This window comes from Protopterus annectens, chromosome 1.part2 (genome assembly GCF_019279795.1).
Source record: "Protopterus annectens isolate FY-2018-M chromosome 1.part2, PAN1.0, whole genome shotgun sequence".
Taxonomy (NCBI): Eukaryota; Metazoa; Chordata; order Ceratodontiformes; family Protopteridae; genus Protopterus; species Protopterus annectens.
This window is the reverse complement of record NC_056727.1, coordinates 865641225-865647314: the sequence shown is the minus strand read 5'-3', so window position 1 is coordinate 865647314 and position 6090 is coordinate 865641225.

Here is a 6090-nt window from a genome sequence, read left to right as displayed (position 1 = left end):
ATATTTTATATCATTGTAGCAAAGTTAGGAAGTAATAAAACATCCATTTCTAAAATGTTTTTCTTATTAATTAATTTGTAATACTCCCTAAATGCTAGTAAAATGGTTTTAGTATTTGTTACTGATTAATTTCCTGGATTTTAATTTCAGCTGATCAGAATCTGTTATCAGTTGAGATTTTGTTGCTAATCTAAGTAAGCCTTTAGGTAAGATTGAATGAGCGTATATTTGTCATGAAGTGGAGTTTACCTGTGGGGGTGGGGGTGGTAAGAATCTGTTCATATTTTATTTATTTCTTTGACCAAATCTATAAACATAGATTCACTGTTTGAACTTTTAATTTAAGAGCATTCACATTGTCTTGCATTTTAATAAATTCATTATCTCATTACTTTAATTTATTACTCCACCAGGAAGACTTTCTACCATAAATATATGATTTTAGACAGTTGCCTATTCTTTTAATATTAGCATCAGTTTTATCAATGAAATTCTTTTCTTTTTTACCAGTCTTTAAATTAATTTAGTTTGGTCCAATACATGGAATACATGGGGATTCTCTTTACTGTGAGTAGTTTATTAATATTAATAATTAAATTAAAACTAATATGATACAGTCTGATATTGGACATGATATTAATCAGACGAGGGTTAGTTTCAAAATAGAACTCATTCATAACATAAAATTTGTCAATATGTGTCTGAGTTCCAAAACATGAGAGTAATTTCTAGGTCTTGAAGAATATGAATCTTTAAACTTATTAAAATCTCTCACTTTCAGTAAAAGTATTCAATTTTTAAATGCTTTTTCAGAAGAGATTTTAGGTTCCTTGTCTGCACTGCTGTTTGACTTGTCCAAAACATAATTGAAATCACTTCCCAGAATGAACTTTTCCATATATTTATTTATTAAAATTTCAAATATTGTTTGTCAAATGTATTCCAAAGCAGTATCCATTATGTATTTTTTTTATGTAGATAACCTATTTTGAAATTTAGTGGCAAGCAATTATTTGGTGTCACTAGATGAATATATCCTAGGCATAATAACTCTTCCATAAAATTATTAGTCCACTTCTCTTTTCTTTGAAGAATGAGTATTAAACTAGTGCAGGTCTTAAATCCCAACCTCTTTACTCCATTTTCTAAACGATGAGTCTAGTTAATGAAAAAGGAAATGTCAACCTTATTCATTTTTAGATATTGAGAAAGGTCACAACTTTCATAAACAGTATTTAAATTATTAATATTTATTTGAATAAACTAAGTATTGCAACCATAATGCTTAATAGACTTGTTCCGGTTATCTTAAGATATTCTATGGCTCACAAAATATGTAATACCTAACCTGAGCTTATCCCAGAATAGGCAACCATCTAAACATAAAATAACTTCCTTTTTAATACAGATATGGTATATTCCATAAAGACAATTAAATGAACAACTATTTACACTAATATAATTATTTTTCTCCTGGACTTCACAGATTCCTGGTCGAGTTGGTATTTTTTTCCAGTTGGTTGAACTAACTCAGACTCTCCCTCTCTCTCAAACTCTATGAAAGAGTTAGACTATTCAGGGTGCTGATAATTTAGATGCAAAAAGAAACTGCACCAGTTTGTAAACTTGTTAATTAAATGAAATGTTTTAAAATAGTATTCTCTTTGCACTTATACTGAAGTAAATAAACCCAATATAAGAGATGAAAATATTTTACATAAATATAGATACACACCTTTATAAAAAGGATAAAATAATCAAAATCCAAAACTAATCCCTGATTAAATAATCTTTTTCAGTTTAATAGTCTGTGATATAAGGATGAATGACAGTGCATTTCTTACCTACTGTGCATAATGATTCCCAAGATGCCAGCAAAGGAAGTACCGAGATATATCTTAGCTCAGTTCACTTGCAGTCATGTACTGCAGTACAGTTGTCTGACCAATCATATATTTTTTAGTCAACAGTGTTATAAATCTACAGCTGATATAGTCAAATACACTACAATTGTATAGTAGTATATTGTAGTCATGGCTGTGTGGCCATTACATTAGTATATATAAGTATGGGGTGGCAAGTCTCCACAATGGGGAGCACTGTATGTAAATTAAGTTTTTAAGTATGTGTTCATTGGGATTTGTGCATGCATGTTTACTATATATTCCTAGTTGTGTCTTTCGGCTTTTCCCGGTTAGGGGTCGCCACAGCAGAACTCCAGTTCGCTAATGATTGACAGTTGATTTTTACGTACCGAGTTGCCAGCCCTGACGCACAACCTTCAACGAAGGAACGCCAATTCACGTATGTCTCAACGCAGAAGACGCTCTAGCTGAGAGTCGAACCGGACAGCGTCTTACTGTGAGGTGACAACATACAGATTGCAAAAGCCATTTTAGTAATGTTACTTCTCCAATATGTTAATAGGAAGCAAGAGGTAATAGGAATTCCGACCATAAAGCAGTCACTTTCAAAGTCACCATCTTCCATGACCCCCCTCTAGCTAGGATCAAACAAAAAAACTTTTCCAAAGCTGATTACAGCCTCCTGAGGGATGGTATAAACAGCTTCATAGCCCCCTCCCCTCTGTAGGAACTGGCACCAGTATCCAAAACTACACCAAAGTACTATACGAACATTTATATAGATGCATAGAATCAGGAATACCTGACAGGACAAAATCATCCTCTGCAAGGAAGAGTAAACCTACCCGGTAGACATCTACAGTAAATAAACTGTATAACAAAAGGAAAAAAATTGCTATCCATGACCAAGAAGGAGCAGATGTCCAATTGGAAGCAATCTCTCCTTAGTCTGAACAAGAAAATAATAGCACTGGTGAAATCCTCTAAAGCCAACTCAGAGTCCAGATTGGCCACATCTGTTAGAGGCAATCATAAGGCCTTCTTCACATATGTCCGCAGTCTCAAAGGAAGCATCCAGATCTGTTCAGAACTGGTGGTCAAGGACACAACATACACAAATGCTGTAGATATAGCCAATCTACTGGCTGACAGATTCAGTGAAAACTTCACCCCTCTGTCCCCCATCAGTAAATCAGGACATCCCCAGTACCAGCCCCTCATCCCTTATCTCTAGGGAACAGGTCATTACTGCCCTCTCAAAGGCAAAAAATACATCCTCCATGGGATCCGATAACATCCCAGGCTGCATTCTACATGAACTCAAGCATAAACTTGCAGCAAATTTAGGCACCCTATTCATCCAAAGCCTGAGTACCAGCTTAGTCCCAGCTGAGTGAAGGACAGCCACTGTCATCCCTTTACACAAAGGTGGAGCATCTACTGATCTGGGAAATTATAGGCCCATCAGCCTAACTAGACTGAACTGCAAGACCATGGAATGGATTATCATAGACCTCATTAAAAGGGACATTGGCAACCTCCAAACACTCGACCCCACACAGTTTGGCTTTGTCAAGGGGAGGTCATGGCTGTTAAATCTGGTTGAATTCTTTGAGACAGTCGCCAAGTGATGGACAAGGGGAAGATGGTGCACAGTGCCTACCTTAACCTGGCCAAAGCCTTTGACATTCCCCACTCCAGCATAATAGATAAACTCTCTCAACTAGGCATCAATCCATATTTTACCAGATGGGTAGCAAACTGGCTCACTAACAGAACCCACCTAATCAAACTAGGGGAGCCACCTCAAGCAGTAGACCCATAAGGAGCAGTGTACCCCAGAGATCAGTCTTGGGGCCTCTGTTATTCTGGATAAACTTGTCTGAGGTGCATGCCAAAACCAGTGGGCAATGGCTGACCAATTTTGCAGATGACTGCAAACTGGGTGAGGTCATCAATTCCCCAAGTGATGTGGACATCTCCAAGAGGGTCTCACCCAAACAAATGACTGGTGCCAGAAATGTGGCCTCAAGTTGAATGCTAAAAAAATACATCATCATCCCCTTTGGGGAGAGTGATGTCCCCACATATTATCAAATTAGTAACAACGTCCTAAGCATGCAATCAGTAGTGAGGGATTTGGGCACCCAGGTTGATAGCAACCTGACTTTTGACCACCATGTTGCTTCCATTGTATGGAAAGCTTTCTACATGGCCAACCTCATAAGTAAGGGTATCTCATCCAGGAACAAAGAGGTCATAACATCCCTGTATTCTTCCCTTATAAGGCCAATTATTGAGTACAACACCCTCTTTGGCATGTACCTTGCAAAGCACATGCAGCAGCTTGAGAGACCAGAGAGGTTCATCACCAGGAGAATCCAGGGCCTCAACCATCTATCCTAGACAGATAGGCTAAAAGCCCAATCCCTCTACTCAGTTTCAGACAGACTCCTCAGAGGTGACCTCTGTCTGGCATGCAAAGCAATCTCAGACCCCACCTTGATGGGACTGCTGGAGATCCACAAGTCAAGCTCCACTCAAATAAATAATGAAAACAAGGACAAGTGAAGAGTGCAGAGGGTGCAGAACGTGCAGCAAAAACACAATAAATTAAACAACAAAAAGCTGCAGGAAAACTTACATGGCAAAACAGCATGAAAACGTACACAGCAAAATGTTTTTATCTGTTATATTTCTCTTAAATAAATGTGTTTTGCCATGTATGTTTTAGTGCAGCTTTTTGTTCTTCACTCAAATAAACCATAAGCACAACCTCAACCTGGTCTGTGATATTAATAGGACTTGGTGGGACAGATTTGTGTCCCAGAGACTCCCCCATGCATGGAATAGACTCCCTCTCCACATCAAGCAGAGTACCTCATTATCCCTTTTTAAGTGCAACCTGGATAACTGGATGGGAAACAGGCAATACACACCTGGGACTCTACCTGTGTCGCTGGTAGACAGGGGCTTTGTGTGCTGACTTGTCTAAACATGGTCTAAACTCTTAACTAGGCTTATGAGGGCCTCAGGGCCAATAGACTAGTAACTTCCTATGATCCTATAAACTAACTTGGGCTACAAAGTGTAAATAAAACAAATACATTTTCAACATTTTAGTCAATAGGTATTTTTTGATGACGATGTACTTCTATACCACTGCAAAGTCTGAATGAACAATTACCTTGTTTATCTGGGTTGTCATCCCATGGCTCTGAATGTAACTACTTTTAGGGTAAATTCTTTTTTTTCTGCCTTCTACTTCCTTCTGAAGTACTAACGTCTTGCCTAGTTTTGTTGTCATGTGACCTTCATCTGGACCACATAAATGCTATAACCTTGGGAATAAGAGAAATTGAAAGATCGTAACATTACTGACATATAAAGAAAATATATTAATTGCATATAAAAGTCTTAGCCTCCCTAGCTTTAATGTGCTTACATTAGTATCATTTGGAGTTCGAAACTAACATGGTTTTGGTATATTAGTTAACAATTCAAATTATACATTGGCTAAGAAATATAACATCAGCATGTACAGTATTATATATCATTCTCAGTCAGAACCTTTGTTGATATTATAGCTACTGAAACAGAGAAGGTAGAAATTGATTTGATCACTTTTGAAGTACAAATGGTATTACATCAATAACCCATTACAACCTAAAAAAAGACAAGGCTGTAGACATAATTTGTCATGTGTTTTCTTTGCAGTGTAATGTAGGGATACTATTGCTTCTCTTGTTCAGTTATTGAATCATGTCTTTAACAATGAACTGATATAGAAGTGTCAATACAATGTCTGTTAAGATTTCTGATGGCGTTGCAATCTATTTATACCACATTAGAACTGATCAGTATGCCACATAAATTGTAATTCACTTTTCCAATGTGAATTCCCGTGTTTCAAAATAAGGCTGACAACTATTATAATGGCATTACAGTAAAAATGGTAGGAAACCTCCTAATGACAGAATGTTGTTCTCTATGTAAACACAACAGCGTTTTAACTAAAATGATAGTTACTTCAGAACTCTTGCTACAACATTTGCAGAATGACTTGGCAGATTTACACATTGCTGCTTTATATTCATTTTTCAGTATATTTACTGCAACTGCCATTAATCTACTATGATAGACCTGCTTACTAGATTTCTGTATAATGTTATTCGTGTTTGTTACTGCCTGAATATTTGCATTCACATATCTGCATGTTTTGTGC